Source organism: Leptodactylus fuscus, chromosome 1 (assembly GCF_031893055.1).
Source record: "Leptodactylus fuscus isolate aLepFus1 chromosome 1, aLepFus1.hap2, whole genome shotgun sequence".
Classification (NCBI taxonomy): Eukaryota; Metazoa; Chordata; class Amphibia; order Anura; family Leptodactylidae; genus Leptodactylus; species Leptodactylus fuscus.
In genome coordinates this window covers 6793525-6820125 of record NC_134265.1, presented here as the reverse complement: position 1 = coordinate 6820125, position 26601 = coordinate 6793525, and the positions used below count along the sequence as shown (strand labels likewise).

The following is a 26601-nucleotide window of genomic DNA, read 5'->3' as shown; positions in this document are numbered from 1 at the left end:
TCCACCCTGCAATTCACATTCCCCAGTACCTTATGACACACACCACATGTCTTCATCTTCCTGCACTGTCCTGCCGGCACTAAGACACGCCCCCTAGACACGCCTCCCTAGTCAAGCTGTGTGGGCCGGTCTGAATCAGTCAGAGGGCCGGATATGGCCCGGGGGCCGTGCTTTGCCCAGGTCCGGTCTATACTCATGTACTTCATAGTCCAATATTGTGCATATAGTGTTGTTTGAGGACCTTTGATGACATCACAGGCCCTTCAGCCACCCCATAGGATCACGCTATGTGTGGGCGGAGCTACACGCTAATTTGGGGGTGGAGCTAAACTGCAGGTTGCATATGAAACCCCGCCCACCAAATGACGCAAGAAAAAAGATTTTACAGCAGCGAAGACTGGTGATTATGTGACGTGGGAATACCCCTTTAAAGAAATATGCCATTTCGGTGCCCAATACGTTGCCCCCACTTTGTATTGTCAGAGACCTGCACTCCTAAAACTATTAAGTGGGCCATCCCGAGGGGCAGAAAATTATATATGTGGGTGTAAACTGCTGCTGGGGCACACAGCAGGGCTCAGAAGGGAAGGAGCACTGCGCTTTTTAGCTTTTGGGGTACAGATTTAGAGGGACTTTCTGGGCGCCATGTTGTTTTTGCAGAGCTCTGGAGGCAAAAGTAAACTGGAATTCCCCAAGAAGTGACCCCATTTTGTAGGGGCAATTTTAGGGTCTCTGCAAATGTGACATGGTGTCCAAAAACCAACAATCTAAATCTGCACTCCAAAAGCCACATATCGCTCCTTCACATCTGCGCCCTGCTGTGTACCCAAATGGCGGTGTATGCCCACATGTATGACACTGGTGTACCCCGGATAACGTACTTAATGCCATATGTGGGTAGTAACGGCTGTTTGGGCACAGCTGGGAACAGAAGGGAAGGAGCGTTTTTGGACGTCATACCACTTTTGCAAAGCCCCTGAATTGCCAATAAAGTGTAATCATGTCACCGCATTTTGGACACTACCCCACTGATGAGATTTATCAAGTGGTGTAGCGAGCATTTTTAACCCTTGAGTGTTGCATTTATTTAGTTTCCAGGAATTAAATCGCAGCTGATAATGAGAAGTTAAAAATGAAATTTTTCCAGAGATTCGCCATTTCAGTGCCCGATATGTTGTGCCCAGCTTATGTCAGCAGAGACACACACTCCAAAAACTGTTACCTGAGTATCCCGGGCACAACAGCTTTTAGAGCGTTCATCTCTGATACAAGGCGGGCACAACATATTACGCACTGAAATGACGGATTCCTGGAAAAATTGTCATTTTCACCTCTCACAATCAGCTGCGTATTCATTTATGGATAATAAGTTATAGCAACACTTAGCTGTTAAAAATGCTCTCTGTACCCCTGGATAAATCCTTCAGGGGTGTAGTTTCCAAAATAAGGTCTCATATCAGGGGATTCCACTGTACTGGTGTTTAAAGAGGACCTTTCATCAGATTGGGCACAGGCAGTTCCATATACTGCTGGAAAGCTTTCCCGCTGTAAAGCGCCTATCACGCTGTACTGTGGAGCGGGAGGAACTCCCCCCTCCCGCTCCTGATAATACTTGTCTATGGACGAGCTGTGTGAGCAGAGGGAGGGGGCGTTCCTCCCCGCTCCACAGTACAGCGCGATAGGCGCTGCTGGGCAGGAGGGCATCCCTGGCTAGGTGTCAGAAACGGCCTTCTGACACTAAAGCGCTACGGTCCCGGGACCGATAGCGCTTTACACCGGGCACAGATCGGGAAAGCCGATTGGGAAGGCCTGTAACTGTCAGCTTTCCAGCAGTATATAAAACTGCCTGTGCCCGATCTGATGAAAGGTCCTCTGTAAGCTCTGCAAAAGTGTCATGGCATCCAAAAACCAAACTGTCTGTGCTAGAGATGAGCGAACAGTAAAATGTTCGAGATTCGATATTCGTTTCAAATAGCCGCTCAATATTCGACACCCCCCCCCTCAAGTACACACTTTGGGGATGTTTTCCGGCAGCGACTCAGCTGCAGAGAGTCTACTCGTCAAGGAGGATTAAGAAGCTCCAGCAGCAACACTTTGGCAGAGTTTGGCTGGAGAGCTGACAGAGAGGTCGTATTTTTGGAGCTGTGTCCTGAGTGATTCTACTGGCTTTTTGGATATTCTATGTTTAGTTAGAGCCCAGGCAGGGATTTATTTTTGTATTGTTTTCCTTTTGTTGCTGCACTATATTTTTGAATGAAAATAAATAGAGATGAGCAATGTATTCATTCACAATCGAATAGAAGGCCGCATATGCAGTAAAAATTCGTGTCCCCTCCCACCTTCCTTGGCGCGTTTTTTGCACCAATAACTGTGCAGGGCAGGTGGGACAGGAACTACGACAACGGAGGCAGTGAAAAAAATTGAAAAAACCCATTGGCTGCCGAAAACATGTGACCTCCCATTTATAAGAACGGCCGTCGCCATATTTGTGTCATTTCAGTTTTGGAGTGATAGGGAGAGCTTGTTCTGAGGGCGATAAAGTGCATTTAGATACAGTCAGTGCTTTCATAGCTTTGGTTAGGCAGGAAATAACAGCTCTTTTCAGAGCTTGATACAGTGGGGCAAAAAAGTATTTAGTCAGTCACCAATAGTGCAAGTTCCACCACTTAAAAAGATGAGAGGCGTCTGTAATTTACATCATAGGTAGACCTCAACTATGAGAGACAAAATGAGAAAACAAATCCAGAAAATCACATTGTCTGATTTTGTAAGAATTTATTTGCAAATTATGGTGGAAATTAAGTATTTGGTCACCTACAAACAATCAAGATTTCTGGCTCTCACAGACCTGTAATTTCTTCTTTAAGAGTCTCCTCTTTCCTCCACTCATTACCTGTAGTAATGGCACCTGTTTAAACTTGTTATCAGTATAAAAAGACACCTGTGCACACCCTCAAACAGTCAGACTCCAAACTCCACTATGGTGAAGACCAAAGAGCTGTCAAAGGACACCAGAAACAAAATTGTAGCCCTGCACCAGGCTGGGAAGACTGAATCTGCAATAGGCAACCAGCTTGGATTGAAGAAATCAACTGTGGGAGCAATAATTAGAAAATGGAAGACATACAAGACCACTGATAATCTCCCTCGATCTGGGGCTCCATGCAAAATCTCACCCCGTGGGGTCAAAATGATCACAAGAACGGTGAGCAAAAATCCCAGAAGCATGCGGGGGGACCTAGTGAATGAACTGCAAAGAGCTGGGACCAATGTTACAAAGCCTACCATCAGTAACACACTACGCCGCCAGGGACTCAGATCCTGCAGTGCCAGACGTGTCCCACTGCTTAAGCCAGTACATGTCCGGGCCCGTCTGAAGTTTGCTAGAGAGCATTTGGATGATCCAGAAGAGTATTGGGAGAATGTCCTATGGTCTGATGAAACCAAACTGGAACTGTTTGGTAGAAACACAACTTTTCGTGTTTGGAGGAAAAAGAATACTGAGTTGCATCCATCAAACACCATACCTACTGTAAAGCATGGGGGTGGAAACATCATGCTTTGGGGCTGTTTCTCTGCAAAGGGGCCAGGACGACTGATCCGGGTACATGAAAGAATGAATGGGGCCATGTATCGTGAGATTTTGAGTGCAAACCTCCTTCCATCAGCAAGGGCATTGAAGATGAAACGTGGCTGGGTCTTTCAACATGACAATGATCCAAAGCACACCGCCAGGGCAACGAAGGAGTGGCTTTGTAAGAAGCATTTCAAGGTCCTGGAGTGGCCTAGCCAGTCTCCAGATCTCAACCCTATAGAAAACCTTTGGAGGGAGTTGAAAGTCCGTGTTGCCAAGCGACAGCCCCAAAACATCACTGCTCTAGAGGAGATCTGCATGGAGGAATGGGCCAACATACCAACAACAGTGTGTGCCAACCTTGTGAAGACTTACAGAAAACGTTTGACCTCTGTCATTGCCAACAAAGGATATATAACAAAGTATTGAGATGAAATTTTGTTACTGACCAAATACTTATTTTCCACCATAATTTGCAAATAAATTCTTACAAAATCAGACAATGTGATTTTCTGGATTTGTTTTCTCATTTTGTCTCTCATAGTTGAGGTCTACCTATGATGTCAATTACAGACGCCTCTCATCTTTTTAAGTGGTGGAACTTGCACTATTGGTGACTGACTAAATACTTTTTTGCCCCACTGTACATCATGCAGCGTAACAGCAGGGGACGTGGGCGAGGACGTGCAAGTGGATATTCCGCTGGGTATCCAGTCCACAGTCCAGCTACTGGAGAGGGGCTGCCAGCAGTGCCTCTCGTCAGTAGCAGCAGGTTACGTGCGCGAAGACGTGGACATGCATACCCAGCTGTATATCCACCCCACAGTCCAGGTACTGGAGAGGGGCTGCCAGCAATGTCCTCTACCTCATAGATTGTAAGTTCTTTCGAGCAGGGCCCTCAGTCCCATTGTGTGAAATGATTTTCTTTGTAATGTATCTTTCTGTCTGTATTTGAATCCTACAAATTGTACAGCGCTGCGGAATATGTTGGCGCTATATAAATAAAATTTATTATTATTTATTATTATTATGTCCCTAGTCAGTAGCAGCAGGGGACATGGGCGAGGACGTAGACGTGCATACCCACAGTCCAGGTACTTGAGAGGGGCTGCCAGCAGTGTCCTTCGTCACTATGAGCAGGAGACATGGGTTAGGATGTGGACAGTGGTGTAACTACCGTGGTAGCAGCAGTAGCAGGGCCCGGTGGCAGCCGCTACCGCTGCGTTTTTTTTTTGTTTTTTTTAATAGGACGTTACCGGCTGGAGTTACTCCAGCCGCTAACGGGCCCTATATACTTACCGATCCTGGCAGGGGCCGGGATCGGTAAGTGACACTGCGGGCCCCACAAGCACTATTATACTCGGGGGTCTTTTCGGACCCCCGAGTATAATGATCGGAAGTGCAGGAGAGGTAACTGAACATAAAAAACTGTGTTACTTACCTCTCCAGGCTCCGCGCAGGCTTCGGCCTACTTGTGTGACGTCTCAGACGTCACATGATCGGGGCCTGTGTCCTTATGCGTCGCGACGCAGGCTCCCGGTCACATGACGTCCCTGACGTCATTGAAGATGGCCGCCAGCGGGGAGTCGGGAGACAGGTAAGTTGCAGTGTTTTGTTTTTTTTTATGTTGTTCTTCCCCCGGGTCTCCGATTATTATACTCTGGGGTCTGAAAAGACCCCAGAGTATAATAATTGTTAATGGGTGTCCACAACGGGGCATAATAGTGGGTGCAGGGGCCACTATGGAGCATAATACTGTGTGCAGGGGCCACTATGGGGTATAATACTGTGTGCAGGGGCCACTATGGGGTATAATAATGTGTGCAGGGGCCACTATGGGGTATAATAATGTGTGCAGGGGCCACTATGGGACATAATACTGTGTGCAGGGGCCACTATGGGACATAATACTGTGTGCAGGGGCCACTATGGAACATAATACTGTGTGTAGGGGTCACTATGGGGGATAATACTGTGTGCAGGGGTCACTATGGGGCATAATACTGTGTGCAGGGGCCACTATGGGGTATAATACTGTGTGCAGGGGCCACTATGGGGTATAATAATGTGTGCAGGGTCCACTATGGGGTATAATAATGTGTGCAGGGGCCACTATGGGGTATAATACTGTGTGCAGGGGCCACTATGGGGTATAATGTGTGCAGGGGCCACTATGGGGTATAATAATGTGTGCAGGGGCCACTATGGGGTATAATAATGTGTGCAGGGGCCACTATGGGGTATAATAATGTGTGCAGGGGCCACTATGGGGTATAATACTTTGTGCAGGGGCCACTATGGGGTATAATACTTTGTGCAGGGGCCACTATGGGGTATAATACTGTGTGCAGGGGCCACTATGGGGTATAATAATGTGTGCAGGGGCCACTATGGGGTATAATAATGTGTGCAGGGGCCACTATGGGGTATAATAATGTGTGCAGGGGCCACTATGGGGTATAATAATGTGTGCAGGGGCCACTATGGGGTATAATAATGTGTGCAGGGGCCACTATGGGGTATAATAATGTGTGCAGGGGCCACTATGGGGTATAATAATGTGTGCAGGGGCCACTATGGGGTATAATAATGTGTGCAGGGGCCACTATGGGGTATAATAATGTGTGCAGGGGCCACTATGGAGCGTAATAGTGTGCGTAGGAATGCGGGGGGTGGGGTCGTGCGGGGTTTTCGGCGTTGGTCGGGGTTTTCGATGTCAGCCGGGGGGGCCCCATGTCAAAGGTTCGCCACGGGGCCCCGCCATTCCTAGTTACGCCACTGGATGTGGATACCCAGCTGTATATCCACTCCATAGTCCAGGTACTGGAGAGAAGCTGCCAGCACCCAATTTACTCTTCCACCTCATCCTCCTACAACCCCAGCCCCTACTTCTGAATGTGAATATATATATATATATATATTTCCATTATCTCCCCTCCCCCCAGGGTGTTGCAACTCAATTTTTTAGGGTGCCAGCCCAAGGGCCTGCAAAATAATTTTTTTAGGGCTCCCCCCATGAGCCTGAAAATTAATGTTTTAGGGCTCACCCACAAGGGCCTGAAATCTAATTTTTAGGGGTCACCCCAAGGGCCAAAAAATGAAACACTGCTGGTGCGAGGCTCTACTCATTCTAAGGGCCAAAAACTAAATCTCTGCTGTTTAAAGGCTCAACTCACCCAAAGAACCAACAAATCTCTGCTGGCGCAAGGCTGAACTAAGTTAAAGGGCCTAAAACTCTGCAGGTAGAGGCTGAAGTCACCTGAAGGGCCTCAATTTCTGCTGGTAGCTCAGCTTAAGGGCCTGGAACTTAATTTGGAAGGGCTCATGTTAAGGGCCTTAAAAGTGAATTTTGGAAGGTCTTACCACATCACACACATCCACAATGACAGTTCAGGGTGGGGACTGAAGGATTTTCCATTGCCTATTCCATCTGTGGTTGTCATGGGGAATGTGATATAAAGGGGGGCTTGTTAATGTTTGTTGAGCTTAAATTGGGGTTTGTGTCCATCCATTTGGGGAGTAAAAAAGGTTTCCAGGTATTTCCCCACTTTAATAGAGGTTTTTTGAGTGTGGAAAGTGTGTAGTTGTTAGGCTGTGATGTTGGGGTAATAGAGGGACTTTGGTGTGTTAGATGCCCCCAGACATGCTCCCCCTGCTGTCCCAGTTGCATTGCAGAGGTGTTGGCATCATTTCCTGTGGTGTCATAGTGGACTTGGTGACCCTCCTGAGTCGAATGGTGGGATCCCCTGAAACGAAGCATTTTCTCCCATAGACTATAATGGAGTTCCATATTCGTTCGAATAGTTGAATATTGAGTTGCTAATTCAGAACGAATAACGAACATCGAATATTTTACTGTTCGTTCATCTCTAAAAATAAACTCTACTTTTGTTTTGGACTAAAAGAAACTGGACTTAGCAACCCCAGACCCTGACAATTGGTGGAGGATGCCACTCCTTGCTGGAGAAATTTTTTTTCTAATATCCTGGGTGAAGGCTGCTGCCGCTATACAGACCCAGACTATGGAGGAGATACTGAAGCATCTTGTACAGCCCAATGTGCAGCAACAACAAACAAATAATTTGCTGATGGAGCAAATTGCGCTCCTTGAAGAGACTGGTGTCACTATCCCGCAGAGACCTGTGGAGCACAGAGATGAGAAGCGGGCTGTGCAAAGAGCTTTGCAAAAGATGACCCCAGATGATGACGTGAAGGCCTTCCTGACTGTATTTGAGAGAGTGGCTGAATGGGAGAAACTGCCAGCTACGGACTGGGCAGACATCATTGCACCCTATTTAACCGGTGAACCCCAGAAGGCCTATTATGACCTCTGCCAGCAAGATGTCCAGGACTATGATAAACTAAAGGCAGAAATTCTTGCTCGGCTGGAGGTAACCACTGCTGTCCGTGCCCGGCGGGTACATACCTGGAGCTACCAGATGGAGAAGCCTGCCAGATCCCTGATGTACGACCTGATTCACCTGGTGAAAAAGTGGCTGGAACCAGACACCTGTACCCCTGTCCTAGACCGGTTCACCAGAGCTCTTGCTCCTGCATTGCAGCGCTGGGTTGGACATGGAGACCCCAAAGATGCCAACCAGCTCGTCAGCCTTCTGGAGAGATACCTGGCGACTGAGGCGGAACTCCGTGATGACCCTACAGCGCGACCATCCCCCAGGAACACCCGGCGAAGGGCACCTCCCGGTCAGACTGTTCCGTTATTTGAGAGCGGAGGGAAAAGAGCTTGTGATGGGTTTTCTAGGCAGTCCACCAGCCCAAGAAGGGACTCTGCTGCAGAAACCAGGGCTGGCACAATGTTGAAGATGCCATGAGCAGGGACATATTGCTGCCCAGTGCCCATTCACCTCTGAGCCAATGGACTGTGATGCTGGTGGGCGTCGATCATTATTTGCCAGACCTGTCTGTGCTGCAGCACCGGGACTAGAGACTGGGCCTCAGGTCTGCCAAGTTGAGGTGAATGGCCATTCTGTCCAGGCGTTGTTGGACTCTGGTAGCCTGGTCACTCGGGTGCATGCCAGCTTGATAGTTGGGGACTTTATCCCGGACAAACGTATGAGTGTTTGTTGCATCCATGGGGATGTCAAGGACTACCCAATGTCCAAGGTCACAATAGAGACTATAATAGGATCTGTTTATTATGAAGTCGGTGTTGTAAAAAACCTTATGCATAATGTGATTTTGGGACGTGATTTCCCTTTGTTCTGGGATTTATGGGGAAAAGGTACAACCACACTGCCAAAGGTGGAAACCCCGTGTACGCCCAAAGTGCCTGAGGAGAGTGACCCCTTTCCTTTACAGGTCCTAGATGGACAGGAGGATGATGCCTCTTCCCCAGCCCCTGAGCCTAATATACCCGAATTAGAGGTCTCACCGGATAATTTTGGTACTGCACAGTGGAGAGATCCCACTCTTGCTAATGCTCGTGATAATGTGACAGTTGTTAACAATGTGCCTCAGGAACCTGATGCTGACCACCAATTCCCACATTTTGCTATGAATAATGACCTCTTGTATCGGGTTGCAAAAAGTAATGGGGAAATTGTGGAGCAGCTTCTTGTACCAAAGCCATACCGCCGTGTGGTACTTGATATGACCCATAATCATGTGCTTGGGGGACACCTAGGGGCGGAGAAAACACAGGAGAGGATTCTCCAAAGATTTTATTGGCCAGGCATTTACAGGGTAGTGAAGGACTATTGTGCGTCCTGTCCTACGTGTCAGGTAGCCACACATTTCCGTAGTCCCTTGGTTCCTCTGCCCATCATTGAATTGCCTTTTGAAAGGATTGGTATGGACTTGGTCGGTCCAATAGTTAAATCAGCTAGAGGTCACCAATATATTCTGGTTGTCTTAGATTATACTACTCGCTATCCAGAGGCTGTTCCCTTGCGTAATACAACATCAAAGAGTATTGCCCGTGAGTTATTCTATATGTTTTCAAGGACAGGCATACCTAAAGAGATACTGACCGACCAAGGCACACCGTTCATGTCAAAGGTGATGAAAGAGCTATGCAAGCTGTTTAATAATACCCACATACAGACCTCCGTGTATCACCCCCAGACAGAGGGGTTAGTGGAGCGCTTTAATAAGACTCTCAAGCATATGCTTAAAAAGGTGGTAGAAAAAGATGATCGTGACTGGGATTGCCTGTTGCCATTCCTGATGTTCTCTATTAGAGAGGTTCCACAAGCGTCTACAGGTTTTTCCCCTTTTGAATTAGTCTATGGTAGACACCCCAGGGGCTTACTAGATATAGTCAAAGAAACCTGGGAAACGGAGGCTTCCCCATACCGTAGTGTCATAGAACATGTAGCTCAAATGCAGGATCGCATTGCAACAGTCATGCCAATTGTAAAAGAACATCTGCAAAGAGCACAAGAGGCCCAAAGCAGAATTTACAATCGTTCTGTCAGAGTCCGAGAGTTTAACGCAGGGGACAGAGTCCTTATTTTGGTGCCTACTGTGGAGAGCAAGTTCTTAACTACAGATGAGCGAGTAGTATTCGATCGAGTAGGTATTCGATGGAATACTACAGTATTTGAAATACTCGATTGAGTACCACTCGCTATTCGAATAGAAAAATTCGATGCAGAACCAGCGTTGATTGGCCGAATGCTATCCAGTCGGCCAATAAACGCTGGTTCCTCTCCTACCTTTAGAAGCCTTCTCTGCGCAGCATCCCCGTGGCATCTTCCGGCTCTAAATTCACTCTGCCAGGCATCGGGCCTGGGCAGAGCAGACTGCGCATGCCCGCGCTACAAGAAAATGGCCGCTTTGACTGTAAGCGGCCATTTTCTTGTAGTCCGGGCATGCGCAGTCGGCTCTGCCCAGGCCCGATGCCTGGCAGAATGAATTCAGAACCGGGGACGCTGCACGGAGAAGACTTCTCGGAGAATCCAGCCCCACCCTCACTCGTAGACTTGGTAAGTTCAATTTGATCGAATGTTGCCTACCCCTAAAACGAGCATTTTTCCCCCATAGAGTATAATAGGATTCAATATTCGATTTGATTAGTCAAATATTGAGGGGCTACTCGAAACGAATATCGAGTATTTAACTACTCACTCATCTCTATTCTTAATGAAATGGCAAGGCCCATATGAAATTATGGAAAAAGTGTGGCCAGTCAACTATAAGGTTCACCAACCAGGGAAAAGGAAGCCTTTTCAAGTTTACCATGTGAATTTGATTAAGCCCTGGAACCAGAGGGAATCCTTGGTGGCCTCAAATACAGAGGTGGGTGATTCATTGCCACCAATCCCTCCAGTCCGTGTGAATGAGACCCTCTCAGTGCCCCAACAAGAGGCAAAAGAGTTCCTGCAGAAGAATAGACGCAAGTTCTCTGATCTACCAGGGTGTACACACCTGATAGAGCACCATGTAGAGACAGAACCTGGGAGGAAAGTACAACTCAAACCGTACAGAATACCAGAGGCACGTAAGGAGGTGGTGTCAGCCGAGGTTAAACGTATGCTGGAGTTAGGTGTGATTGAGGTGTCTAAAAGTGAGTGGTCTAACCCAATTGTCTTGATACCAAAGTCCAATGGTACTTGGAGGTTCTGTAATGATTTTAGAGAACTGAATGAAATTTCAAAATTTGACGCTTATCCCATGCCCAGGGTTGATGAGCTGATTGAGAAGTTGGGTAATGCCAGGTACATAACCACACTGGACCTGACGAAAGGTTACTGGCAAATACCTTTGTCTAAAGAAGCCAAGGAGAAAACAGCCTTTGTTGTTCCAGAAGGTCTGTTCCAGTACAGGGTTATACCATTTGGTTTGCATGGAGCTCCTGCTACCTTTCAGAGGGTGATGGACCAGATCTTGCGGCCACATCGTGACTATGCAGCGGCTTACCTGGACGTTGTGGTCATTCATAGCCCAGACTGGGGAAGCCATCTCTGTAAGGTGCAGGGAGTATTGGACTCCATAAGTGAGGCAGTCCTTACTATCAACCCTGAGAAATGTACTTTAGGGCTGGAGGAAGCCAAGTACCTGGGCTATGTCATTGGCAAAGGGGTAATAAAGCCCCAAATCGATAAAGTGGAGGCAATAAAGAACTGGCCAAGACCGCTAACCAAGAAGCAAGTCAGGGCATTTCTTGGCATTGCGGGCTACTACCGGAGGTTTGTGCCAAACTTTGCCTCTATTGCAGCTCCTCTCACTGACCTGTTGAAAGGTGGGAAGTCAGTGATGATCCACTGGACACCAGAGGCAGAGGAGGCGTTCCAGAAGCTAAAGCAAGCTCTATGCCAGCAGCCAGTACTGATAGCCCCTGACTTTAGGAAGGAGTTCCTGGTGCAGACAGATGCCTCAAATGCAGGTCTAGGAGCAGTGCTGTCCCAGGTTGTAAATGGTGAGGAGCATCCAGTAATGTACCTGAGCAGGAAGCTGTCCCCCGCTGAGAAAAACTATGCCATTGTGGGAAGGGAATGTTTGGCCATTAAGTGGGCGCTGAATGCTCTGAGGTATTACCTCCTGGGGAGAAAGTTTAAATTGATCACTGACCATGCCCCTCTCACGTGAAAATGAATAAGGACAGAAATGCTAGGGTTACCAGATGGTTCCCGTCTCTGCAAAATTTTGATTTCGATGTAGAACACAGGCCAGGGAAATTATTGGGAAACGCAGATGCCCTGTCAAGGGTGCATTGTGTGATGGCCACAAATGCCCAGCCGTCCGGTCTGGAGAAGAGGGGGGGATATGTAAGCCGATGGATGGTCAGGTAATAGGGGGGGGGGGGTACTCAGACTACTCAGGTGGGTGAGATGAGAAAACTCCAGGAATGTTTGTTCTCAGCAGACAACTTTCGTCTGCTGAGCATTTTGGTAAATGCTCAGTACTGGGCTGGATTTTTAGGAATGGCAAGTAGGATTGGTAGTGGGACCTGTCATTCCACCCCCCTCCAGTCCACACTTTGGCGATGTTCCAGCAGTGACTCAGCTGCAGAGTTCCTCGTTCCTCATCAAGGAGGCGTAAGAAGCCAGCGCCAGCAGCAACACTTTGGCAGAGTTTGGCTGGAGACCTGACAGAGAGCTCATGTTTTTGGAGCTGTGTTCTGAGTGATTCTACTGGCTTTTGGATCTCTGTTATTCTAGGTGAGGTCACCTATTCTGTGTTTAGTTAGAGCCGGGCAGGGATTTATTTTTGTATTGTTTCCTTTTGTTGCTGCACTACCTTTTTGAGTGAAAATAAACTCTACCTTTGCTTTGGACTAAAAGAAACTGGACTTGTATGTCTATGCCACCCCAACTAGCAACCCCAGACCCTGACAATATATACATATATATATTTATTTATTTATTCTGAGAAGGTGATATGCGGGGCAGGGGTGCTGGAATCTCGCTCTATCTCCCCCAAGTTTTTAACTTTTCTTTTTTTCTTTAAGCCCCAGCAAGCTGTAGCATGCAAAAATTGCCGCAAAACTCAAGTTTCACTCCTCTCCACCGAAATCTTTAGTAAAAGACAAACAATTTGTTTGTTCTGAAGAGAGGCCAGAGTATGTTTTTACTTATGTGTGGTCCAATGCGGGTCTTGAGAAGGCCTCAGCACAGGTGTAGATCCTTGGCTCATTACTGGCCCATAAAAGACTCCAGGGAGTGAGAGAAGGCGTCCAGGTCTGTCCTGTAACCCTGAGTCTGGTGAGACAAAGTTGTGCTTGGTTTGTTCGTGTGGCTGGTAGTAAGCCACACGTATAGTTAGGTTAGCATTACTGTTTAGTTAGTCGCTAAGACAAACAGGTTTTTTTTTTTTTTTTTGCTTGAAGTTAAGACTGGATTTTATTTTGCTCACTGTTACGGTCAGCAGGCTAACGTAAAACAATAATAAACAAACAATAGCCTGCAGTGCCCAACTGGGCTCTGAACCGCAGGGCACTCTGGTGTGAATGAGGCCTGACAGTTTAGTTCACTGCCGGGTAAAACCATCAACTGATTGCTCCCTGTTACCTTACAGGGAAGCTGCCTCTGCAGCACAGATCAGCTGCAAATGAACTAAAAGTCTTGCAGTTACTTCACTGCTAGACTAACAGAACTATGACCCTGTGCTCCCAATTGCTTTACTGGGCCGCACTCACTACAGCTACCTGTTGTTGCAGCACAGCCAGGAAGCTGACAGACTGTGTGAACTAGGTCCTATAAATCATGGGTATCTCCCCTACCCCTGGACTATTCCTTCAAATGATAGGGCTAAGAGGAACCTATATTTCGGAATGGAGACCCACTTCCACAAACATATAAGACATAGACAAAACATAGACCAGTGCTTAGTCAAACACAGAGCTGCAGCACCACACACAGTGCAACAAGAAATGATTCAGAGTTGAGGCTAGGGCACCAAGCTGACAAACCTGCCTCCATAAATGGAGTATGGGGGCACTCGTCCACATTAGGGAGAGTTTTCGCCTACATAGGCAGTACGGAGACTTACAAGTCATTCCTGCTCCGCTAGGGATTATGGGTAAAAAATATGCAAATCTATTCTCCTGGATGGAATTAGGAGAACAGAGTGCACTCTGTACACCACCCTATAGAGGGCGGCATCCTTAACATCATGAACAACTCAGTTATAAAGTCTTTTAATCATAATGTGGATTTAATTGCTAAATCAGTATTTCTGTCCCAAAATCTGTTCCTCTTGGGAAGAGTTCCAGCTTGGTTCATGCTCGATCATCAGGTTGATGGACTCTGGGATGGTCACGACATCTTGTCCAGGATGACAGAGAAGAGATAGCAGCAGACCTGCCATAGACTCCCCAAGGATGACGACCACCAAAGATATGTGTGTCTGTCACTCATTTATGTTCATGATGAGAGGGGGAGTTGCCCTTTATTCTAAAGCTTTCTTGTGTCTATATTAGGACAATTCTAAAATGGTGCACCCTAACCACACCCATGTAGAAGAATGAAGTCAGCAGTCTAGAATTATCCCTATATGCCAGGAATATTGCAATATAATATTTAACGGACCACTCCGCTACACACACATGACACAGAAGGCTCCACTACATACACGTCACACACAGATGGCTCTGCTACATACACGTCACACACAGATGACTCTGCTACATACACGTTACACACACACAGCTCTACTACACACACACCTACACGTTGCCCCACTAGGAGACCTGAATCAGCAATGTACTGATCGCTAGTTCAGCACTATACACGTGTATTGCAGTCTATAGTGGAAGTCAGTATATGCAGATGCAGGCTGACTTCCTCGGTTCTGGACAGGAGCAACCAGGTGCTGGGGGGGCTACTTGCAGCCCAGAGTCACTGGCCAGACCCCGGGCTACAGAAGATGCATATCGGCACTCTCCCCCTCATCTCAAGGATTAAGGAGAAGGGAGTAAGTGACAGCCAACACCCTCTCCCAACGGTGCCTACGTAATTCAGTGTCACTAGCAAACAATTAAGATGCTGCGGTCGTTATTGACCACGGCATCTTAAGGGTTAAACAGTGCGGATCGGTGTTATCAATATCCCTGATGTTGTAATGGGAGCCTGGCTGTCAGATACAGCTGTGATCCCATGATGATCATATGCGCTTTGCTTCTGAGACCGCTCAGCCACCATCACGTACGTGGAGAAGGGGTAACTACCCACATTCGCCTGCGTACATGTACATAAGATTGCATGAAGGGGTGGGGCCACACGGTGGTTAGCACTGCAGCTTTGGAGTCCTGGTGTTCAAATCCCGCAAAGGGAATAAAACCATCTGTATACAATCTAAAAGTGAATCTAAGTTTCTTCTTACAACCTAGACGGGTCAATGACTTCAGGTTGAAAATCCACTTACAATTTGCTTCTCCCGTTTGTGAATTCTCTGATTGTGTATTAAAATGGCTTCTCCCCTGTGTGAGTTCTTTGATGTTTAACAAGAGTTGATTTCTGAGTAAAACATTTCCCACATTCTGGGCATGAATATGGCTTCTCTCCTGTGTGAGTTCTATGATGTTTAACAAGGTCTGATTTAGAGATAAACCATTTCCCACATTCAGAGCAAGAATAAGACTTCTCTCCTGTGTGAATTCTTTGATGCCTTATAAAGACTGAATTATGAGCAAAACATTTTCCACATTCGGAGCATGAATAAGACTGCTCTCCTGTGTGAATTCTTTGATGTAAAACAAGATATGATTTAGAAGTAAAACATTTCCCACATTCTGGGCATGAAAGCAGCTTCTCTCCGGTGTGAATTCTTTTATGTAAAACAAGATATGATTTAGAAGTAAAACCTTTCCCACATTCTGGGCATGAAAACGGCTTCTCTCCTGTGTGAGTACTTTGATGTCTATCAAGACTTGATTTAGCCATAAAACATTTCCCACATTCTGGGCATAAAAATGGCTTCTCTCCTGTGTGAGTTCTTTGATGGTCATCAAGACTTGATTTCTTAGTAAAACATTTCTCACATTCTGAGCATGAAAATGGCTTCTCTCCTGTGTGAGTTCTTCGATGCTTAACAAGGTCTGCTTTAAAGATAAAACATTTCCCGCATTCTGAGCAAGAATAAGACTTTTCTCCTGTGTGAATTCTTTGATGCTTAACAAGATCTGATTTCCGAGCAAAACATTTCCCACATTCTGGGCATGAATATGGCTTCTCTCCAGTGTGAATTCTTTGATGTGTAACAAGAAGTGATTTAAAGATAAAACATTTCCCGCATTCTGAGCAAGAATAAGACTTTTCTCCTGTGTGAATTCTTTGATGCTTAACAAGATCTGATTTCCGAGCAAAACATTTCCCACATTCTGGACATGAATATGGCTTCTCTCCTGTGTGAGTTCTTTGATGTGTAACACCTCTTCTGCAGCTTTCATTTTGCTTAACAGACTGTGATGAATTAGAAGAAAGATCTTTCTCCTGAAGGGCTGAGGGTATATCTGGGGTAATGGCATGTTCTTCATATGGATCTTGTGTGATACCATGATCCTCTGCTGTATAATCTGTAGATATCAGATGTCCCTCTGAGCTCCTGGTACAGTCATCTGACAAGAAGAAAACTGATGTTACTATTATTGAATAACATAACCTTATAAGTATATTCCCCACTGAGCTGCCGCTGCCTGAGACGTTTCAGACCGTGTGAAGAAGTGAAGTCAGTGGCACAGGCAGCAAACGACGGCAGCGCGGCCTACTTCATTAGTATTCACTGTGCTGAGACGGAGGTCAGTGATAGTGACTAGTAATGAAGCGGGACAGGAGACGCCACCACTGCTCTAGGTCACTGTAGAGGTGAACACAATCCATGGCTGCTTAAATATGGCCACTTATGTGGAATAATACTGTGTGTAATAATGATAGTGTGATTGGGGTCTAAGGTGAGGTTTACACAGTGACATTGTAGAAGCTGCTTTAGGAATTTAGAAGAAGAATTTTTCTGCTTTATGAAATCAGTCCCCGAATCCGCCTGCGATCAAACACCTGGGAGACGAAGAGTTGCTGGGAAGAGGAGCATAATGGTGCAGGCGAAGGAGCAGAGCCAGGAAAAGGGGATGATGAGGGTGAAGTCTCCAAAGTGGCAGAGGCAGATGTGGAGGTGTCCTGGCTGGTGGTCTGGACTGCAGCACCAGTACTGAAGACAGTGAAGGCAATGTCGGGCAACGATTGGCCTGCATTTGCTCTCTCCCACTGAGCCAAGTGCTTGCCTTCCAAATGACGGTGCATGCCTGAGGTGGTCAGGTTGCTCTTCTCAGAGCCCGTACTCAGTTTTGAGTGCACAGTGTGCAAACCACACTCAGTTTGTCCTCCGCGTATACGTTGAAAAATCCCCACACCATCGAGGAACGTGGCCTTGATGGGGGAGTTTTTCTAGAGAGGCTAGTACAGGGAACATCTTGAGCCTTGCTGGTTCTGGAATGGCTTCTCTGAAGCAGCTGTATTGTGCCTCTGGACATGCCTCTGCCTCTAGCCACCTTTTTTGGTGCTGCGCTTACCTCCACATCTACACTGCTTTCCTAGCTAGACATCACCCCTGTTCAGGTCGGGTGCCTCGTCGTCCACTACCTCCTCTTCCAATTGCTGCACACCACACATGACAACAACCTGCCCTAATGGCAACTGTGTCTCATCATCATCATCACTGAGGACGGGAAATGCTGGTTGTGGGTCCACAACCACAAAATCGGCAGATGGCGGATGCTCCAGTGTTTGGGCATCAGGACACACAAATTCGTCTGTTAGCTCCTGGGATTTGAGAAGTGGTTGAACAGAGTCGAAGAGTGGAAAAGGACCCAAAAATAGCTCCTGGGAGGGGGCAAGGGTGAGATGACTCTGCTGGGAAGATTGCGCATGTTGGGAGTTAGGAGGGGCAGACTCTTGGGTAGGAACACAACTGGAGGTAGTGGCTGACTGGTGGAAATGCAGCTGGAAGCATTATCCACAAGCCATTGTAACACCTCTTCCTGGTGCTCGGGCCTCGTAAGAGTTGTACTCTGCACCCTGCTTAAAGTTGCCATCAAGCCAGGGATTGTGGATGAGCCTAATGCTGGCTGCCCCTCACCAGTAGGCATTGGATCCGTAGTAGCTAGACTGCAGCCTTGGCCCCCAGCTGCATTTCCACGCCCCGTCCCTTTGTGCTAGCCTTATGCATTTCTAGTATATAACAGGAGATGGGCAAGGTATATAGCGCCCAAATACCTCTGTATGTTAGATGTACATACTGAGCTTAAAACACATATATAACTGGAGACGGGCAAGGTACCGTATTTTTCGGACTATAAGACGCACTAAGGTTTTAGAGGAGGAAAATAGGGAAAAAAAAATTTTAAGGAAAAAAAAATTGGTGAAATATTTAATAACCTAATATAATATTTCACCAATGTAAATAGAACCGGGGGCTTTCGGACACAGGAATACCAAATGTGTATGTGTTTCACAGTAATGTTTTTGTTTTATATGTATTCTAGGGATATGGGGGTGATTTGAACATATCTATCTAATCTATCTATCTATCTGTCTGTCTGTCTGTATCTATCTATCTATCTATCTATCTATCTATCTATCTATCTATCTAATCTCATCCATGGATGGAAAGAGACACCCTGCAGTGAAGCTATGCAAGAAGAGAAAAAGGGGCGGGCCAGACAGGTGAAGGAGGTGTGGTTTTCTAGGCAAACTTGAAAACATGCCTCTTTCACCTGTCTGGCTCATCCCTCCTTCACTGCCTCTCAGATCTGGCTCCTGCAATGATGCCACACAGGCAGGGAAGTAGGGGCGGGCCAGACGGGTGAAGGAGGCGTGGTTTAAAGCTTGCTGAGAAAACCACGCCTCCTCCTCCCGTTTGGCCCGCCCCTCCTTCCCTGTCTGTGTGGCATCATTGCAGGAGCCAGATCTGAGAGGCAGTGAAGGAGGGGCGGGCCAGACGGGAGAAGGAGGCGTGGTTTTCTCGGCAAGCTTGAAACCACGCTTCCTTCACCTGTCTGGCCCGCCCCTACTTCCCTGCCTCTCATATCTCGCTCCTGCAAACACGCGACACAGACAGGGAAGGAGGGGCAGAGCAGGCAGGCACCGTGCTGCTCTCCTTTTGATTCTCACAGACGGGACACAGACACTGCACACGCTGCATTCGGACTATAAGACGCACACACATTTTCCTCCCATATTGGGAGGAAAAAAAGTGCGTCTTATAGTCCGAAAAATACGGTATATAGCGCCCTAAATTCTCTGTATGTTAAAAGTATATTCTGAGCTCAAAACAGGTATATAACAGGAGGTGGGTAAGGTATATAGAGCCCGAAATCCTCTCTATGTTAGATGTATACAAGCATACTTTATAGCAAGTATACACCTCGCTTACAACATGTATAGGACAGGAGATAGGAAAGGTAGATTGTCCCACCTCCCCTGCATAGTTATTGGTGTAAAAAAACCGCCAGGGAAGGGAAGGGGGGGGGGATCTAATTTTTACTCCGATAACCACGTTCTATTCGACCGAGTACAAATATTTTGAATACCTACTCAATCAAATACTATTCGCTCATCTTTACTCACCGCGGATCTGCTGTCCCATACAGTATGTAGTAGGGTCTGTGGAGTCACAAGGAAGCAGGGACTCCTAGCGTCACAGATCACTAAGATACGGGGAGTCCTGGTGTGTGGACAGAGTTCAGGCTGGGAAATGTGACTGATGTACAGACCAGATCTTCTAGTCCAGATTCCATAGTGTGATTGGGGTCTAAGGTGAGGATTACACAGTGACATTTGTAGAAGCTGCTTCAGGAATTCAGAAGAAGAATTTTTCCGCTTTACCAAATCAGCCCCCGAATCTCCATCAGATTCCTTACTGGCCAGGCGGGATTTTCCACCTCCCATTTATTTCCATAGAGCTCTGAGGTGGAATCTGCCTGAAGATCGAGCAGGAGGATTATTTTTCCGCCCCTGAAATAATCTGCTATATAATTCTGGTAAATTCTTTCTCTTCACAAGGACTGACAGCCGGTGAGGAAGAAATTAGCCTCGTTCACATCAATGTCAAGTCCATATTCCTGCTGTCCGTTCTATTCTATACTACATTTATTACCCCCTATAGCGGTATCACATTTATATTCAGGTATTATTAGTATTTTACCTGAATCGGGGAACAACAAATAGTCTAAACAATGTCTGAATAGAATCAGTGACCCTTCTGTGCTTTATATAGTGGTGACTCCTCACCTGGGCGGGTCCCTGTAGGAATGTCCTCCTCACACTCCTCATCACCACTCACATAGGGCTCTTCCTTTATTCTCATAGATATAGCATTCATGTCACTCACATCTTTATCCTGATGGAAAATCTGGGAAACAAATAATGTAAAAGTCACCGGACAAATGGGGAAGTCACAGAGAATGTTCTAGATCATTAATCCGCATGAAGATGAAAGATGTCCTGACAGTAGCTGCAGGTCTGTGAGAAGCCGGATAAACATATTAGATGGCGGCTCAATGACACCGCCCATGTATATAACCATATAATACTGCTGGATACAACAAGACTGACCACAAGGACTTCACAGCCCGTCTACACATCATAGGGAATATCTCCATCTACCTGATCATCATCCTGTGGAAGAAGAGGACTGGGACATCTCTCCGGTGTTGTCCTCTTACTGGATCTACCTGTAGGAAACACAGACAGGGACTGAATTCATTCTGTACATACAAATAATGGAAGTCCATGTGTATATAGTCATGTCTATTACCTGCTGATGTGAGGGGCTGCTGGTCCTCCATCATCACCTCCTTGTACAGATCCTTGTGTCCTTCTAAATACTCCCACTCCTCCATGGAGAAATAGACAGCGACATCCTGACACCTTATAGGAACCTGACAACACAATGATACAGTCATCACCCCGACCCCTCCAGTTACTGTATAATGTCCCAGCATTCCCAGCAGTGTCACCTCTCCAGTCAGCAGCTCCAGCATCTTGTTGGTGAGTTCTAGGATCTTCTGTCCATTGATCTCCTCCTGTATCAGGGGGTGAGGTGGAGGTCCTGGGAATGGGCTCAGGGTTCCTCTCCATCCATCAAATACAAGGGTCTGACAGCGCCCACTAGAGGGCTTCTTCACTACTGTGTAATCCTGGTTATGGGGAGACACATTAATAAATCTCACTACATACATGTCCAGAGTCCATCACCTCTCCAGTCATATCTTCTGTTATTACTATAGATAAGAATGATGTCATGATGACATCATCAGAATCTCTCACCTCTCCAGTAAGCTGGTAGATGATCTCTAGGGTGAGATTTAATAGACTTTCCGCCATCTTGTTCCTGTCTCTTTCCATCCTTGATGGATCAATCAGGAATATTCTCTTATATAGAAGATACTGAGAGTATTCTATATTGTAGGAACCTGAATGGAGAGAAGATGAGACAATGTAATCACTACACGGAATCCCATGGAATAAATAGAAGAGTTGAGTCCCATTATTATCACCACCTCCTACTTCTGACGTCGGCAGCGTGTAGCTCAGGAAGGGAGTGACTTGTTGTGGGCCGGCTTGGTGGGTATATAAGGTGTGTGATAGGCTGAACAGAATCTCATTGGGAGTATTTGACCAGCCTCAAGCGTACTGGCTGAGGGGTGTTGCAACACAAATTGGATCTGGAAGAACCAAAACCTGATGCCGAACAGCCCAGGAGGCTCCAGCAGCTCTAGTAGAATGAGCTGTGCTACCCACTAAGGAGGGGAAGAAACCCTCAAGAAGGTGAGGAAGAGTCCAAAGATATTGAGCTGAGGAAGTATTACAACATATCTGTACAGTCTCCCCCTCTCCTTCTGTCTCTACCCCCCTTCCCCCATAGATTGGAAGCCCTCGCGGGCAGGGTCCTCTACCCCACTGTGTCAGTCGGTCATTGTTAGTTTTATATCTACCTGTATATATTGAAATCACTGATGGGCACTATACTCTGTATTGTAGATATCACAGAGTGAATAAAACGTAACCTTTATTAGTGTCAATAAAAAGAAGAAAAAAACCCGGTGTGTTTTAAAATGTAAACCTGGGATAAATACAGGCAGGCTCAGAATGTTAACCTCCAAGCTTACTGATACGTATTTCTCATGTAGTCATCAAATTGGTCTCAAATGACTAAGATAATGTTATTTATATATGTCACCCGATATTAAAGTGACATACCATACATGGACAGATAAATTCTCTACTCAGTCTAGGCCATATATTAGAGTGTCTATACCTACACTGGTATAGATTGTTTTCGGCACACAACTCGGCGTAAATCTATAGGCCAGCCATACCAAAATAAGCCAACGCTGGTAGTGTGTAGTGACAGATATATGTCTATTAGCAGGCGTGAATCGATATGGTCTATAGACACCCCACCTGCGCTCACTGATTATCAGGATTGCCTCCCAGAAGTACCCCCCGTACTTTTGCTGATTGTCTATAGCAGGATACCTCCTATGTTAGCATGCAGGATAGCGATCTGTCTGTCTAAGCTATATCAGTCTGTGTATCCTCAGGGGAGATTACTCAGGGAGGGTAGAAATGGCGTATTATCTGCCCTGCATTACTAAATTAATATGCCCATGTACGTGTGAAAAGTCCTCAACGCGTTTCGCTATGATACACTCATAGTTCATCAGGAGGATGATGCTGGAGACCCGATAATTGCAGTAAAAACTGCACTTCCTACGCCCTTGGTGGTAGGACGCAGTACTGAATGCCGGACCGCTGGGTTATTATTAGCTGAACCACTCCCAGTCTCCTCCCTTCATGTGACTTGGCGTACACCGATAGGGCACGCCTCCTTACATTGTCACGTGGAGTCCGGAGGGGTGGTATTGATCCGTAACAAGTAGATCTGTGTTGTCTGGCTGGCGAACCTCAAGTCGGCAAATAGAGATTTCAACAAGATACTATTCAAAAAGTGAATTTATTCAATGGTCATCCTCTTACAATACAGAGTATAATGCCCGTCAGTAATTTCTATATATACAGTGGGTAACCTGCCCGATACATTAGGAAATAGATGGCAGGATTTTTGACTATTGAAGTAGATCCTAACAAATGGCTAGATGAGGCTACTACAGTCTTTTCCGAAAGTGATACCTATATCTGACCAAACTATTTCCATCAGGGGAACGTTTAAAATTTTGACTAAAACGTATAGAGATGACATTAAATCTTGGTGGGAAATCCAGGGTATCAAGAAATATACCGACCACAAAATTGTCCCTAGAGGTTTGAGGAACCCCATTTTACCGGCAGAACGCCTTAGAACACCTGCTCTTCTGACTAAGTGGGAGGAGGAGGTTACAGCGTCTTCAATTAAACTTATGCAGCTGATTCTAGGAGAAGAGGAGGTAGTCTTTGAAAAACATTCAGTCCTTCTCAAAGACCTTATACAGAAGGCTAAGACCTTTCAAAGTGAGGCAGATTATGAGAAAAGAGAGAAGGCACTTCAAGTTAATGTGGAGAGGTTTACATCAATGTTGAAGAATAGGAAACACCATCAGTTTCAACGAGATTTAATAGAATTTAAAGAACATAGGGCTTATCAGCAACTCCATGCTCCGACTGAAGCAAGAACATCGACGTCAGACGCTGACACCTCCGACACTGAAAGAACTAAGCAAAACTTCCCTAGAAATAAGAAAGGAAGAGGTAGGGCGAAAGCCAGGAACAACAGGACAATAAAACTCAGAGTGCCAAATCATCTGTAAAGAATCCTGTTTTTTATCGCAGGGACCGCAGATTGCGAATGATTTTTTGAGAGGGAGGAATCAACAGACATTAGCCGAGACGTTATGGGAACACCAGACATGACACTGCAAAGATCCCTCACATTGAACTTTGAAACAAATAACACTAATAATTTAGTACAAACATCTATGCCTACTTCCATAGTACATCAAAATAAAAAATTACAGAATATTAAATCTATCTAAACGTAAAATTTCTGCGTCAGAAGAAGAGTTACTTATGAAAGGACTCTCCTTTGTGCCCACACCTAAATTCCAAGAATTCACTTGGGTTAAAGATATTATGTTATTTACCAGACAAGCTTAGATGGACAAAATTTATGACAATATCTGATAAGCAAAAGTGTTTAAAAATGAGCATTAATGAGGAAGACCTGTCTGATATATCATTGTTGCAAACTTTATGGGAAGAGGGCGAAGGTGCACCCATAGCATTTAGTAACCTAAAACTTTGTAGTGTCAGGAATCCCCCTATTTTTGATATTCGACATATCGATATGTTTGACCAACTGGTGACACAAGAATTATCGTTATTAAACACACAGTCATATCATATCAAACCCAATCTAAGAGTCAACTACAAGCCCTGAAAAACCTCGAAACAGATGATAGTATAATTATCAAGGCAGCAGATAAAGAGGGAAATATCGTTATCATGGATCGACCCCAGTATAAGAAAATGTGCCTTGATATATTATTATACCCTGGTGCCTACCGTATCCTTAATGGAGACCCCACTGAAACCTTCTCTAATGAGTTACGTAATATCCTAGATAAAGCATTGAATGACGGATTGATTACCAACAAAGAGCGGGCTTTTATGATACCAGATAAACCAATTGATTGGACCCTGATATAAACAAGATGCTCACACCACATGCATCAATTACATACCGTAGGGGCAGGAACCTACAGGATCGCCTTGTACATAGTCACCTATGGGCCCTGCTGTAGGGACATGAGAGGAATGAGTGTCCCGGAGAATGTTCCATCCAGAGACCTAACACCGATACAGGGGCTTGTAAAAGTATTCACACCCCTTCACCATTATAGTGTGTGGGGGCCACGAGGAGGACATTATAGTGTGTGGGGGCCACGAGGAGGGAGACTGAATGTATGAGAAGGGCTGAGAGCGAGCACTTACCTCCAGTGCAGCAGCCGTCTGCTCACAGGACCTGTGAGATGTCATAGGTGTGGGAGGAGTCAAGGAGTCACATGATCAGGTCCTGCTGTTATTGATCTGTGCAAAAGATACTAAATCCTAGTGAGCTAAAGGACCTGTGACAATGTCACCTGTGTGGGAGGAGTCACAGAATCACATGACCAGATATCAAAGGTCTCTGCAGAGCCTTCTGTGTGTGATGTGTATGTAGCAGAGCTGTGTGTGTGTGTGATGTGTATGTAGCAGAGCTGTGTGTGTGTGATGTGTATGTAGCAGAGCTGTCTGTGTGTGATGTGTATGTAGCGGAGCTGTCTGTGTGTGATGTGTATGTAGCGGAGCTGTGTGTGTGAGGTGTATGTAGCGGAGCTGTGTGTGAGGTGTATGTAGCAGAGCTGTGTGTGTGATGTGTATGTATCAGAGCTGTGTGTGATGTGTATGTAGCAGGGCTGTGTGTGTGACGTGTATGTAGCAGGGCTGTGTGTGTGACGTGTATGTAGCAGAGCTGTGTGTGTGAGGTGTATGTACCAGAGCTGTGTGTGTGATGTGTATGTAGCAGAGCTGTGTGTGACGTGTATGTAGCAGAGCTGTGTGTGTGACGTGTATGTAGCAGAGCTGTGTGTGTGACGTGTATGTAGCAGAGCTGTGTGTGACGTGTATGTAGCAGAGCTGTGTGTGACGTGTATGTAGCAGAGCTGTGTGTGTGATGTGTATGTAGCAGAGCTGTGTGTGTGATGTGTATGTAGCAGAGCTGTGTGTGTGATGTGTATGTAGCAGAGCTGTGTGTGTGATGTGTATGTAGCAGAGCTGTGTGTGTGATGTGTATGTAGCAGAGCTGTGTGTGTGATGTGTATGTAGCAGAGCTGTGTGTGTGATGTGTATGTAGCAGAGCTGTGTGTGTGATGTGTATGTAGCAGAGCTGTGTGTGTGATGTGTATGCAGTAGATGAAAGTTGTCTACTGAGAACAAACATTCCTGGAGTTTTCTCATCTCACCCACCTGAGTAGTCTGGGTGAGATGTACACCCCCTTCATCGGCTTACAATACTTACACATATACACATCTACTCACACACATACATTCATATACAACGTATACGCACACCTATCTACACACATACAGGACTCACACAGTATATAAGACACATAATGTAAACACATATACACATCTATACATATCTTTTGCAAAAATATACTTCCATGTTTGTTTTACATGATCATTTAAAGAGTAAAATTAGCCTAGATGAAATGAACAATATAGAAACAGAAAGTATTACATTGAAAGAATATAAATACAAAAAAATAATTAATTAATAAAACAATACAGGTTCATAAGGTAAATACGAGATTGGGAGAAAAACAGATATTATATATATTCGAATCTTTATATCAATAGTAGTTCTAGAGAGTACAGATTATTATTATGGAAATAAAAAATATACTACTGTATATTTTTACAAAGTTAGAGTAAACTTTAGATTCATTTTGTATTCCTGGTTTTCTTTATTGACATTAACATCCTCATGGACATGACACTGCAAAGATCCCTCACATTGAACTTTGAAACAAATAACACTAATAATTTAGTACAAACATCTATGCCTACATTTGCATGTTATCTGATCTG

General features: G+C 45.7%; 1 non-coding gene and 1 pseudogene across 1 annotated transcript; both read right to left on the bottom strand.

Moving 5' to 3' along the window:
* The window catches only part of LOC142191135 (uncharacterized), a 91888-nt pseudogene extending 70454 nt beyond the window's left edge, over nt 1-21434 (bottom strand).
* Nucleotides 12985-13101, bottom strand: LOC142190892 (U5 spliceosomal RNA). Its single transcript, XR_012714541.1, has one exon. It is a non-coding gene; the product is annotated as a U5 spliceosomal RNA (small nuclear RNA).
* Nucleotides 21435-26601: the final 5167 nt, after the last annotated feature.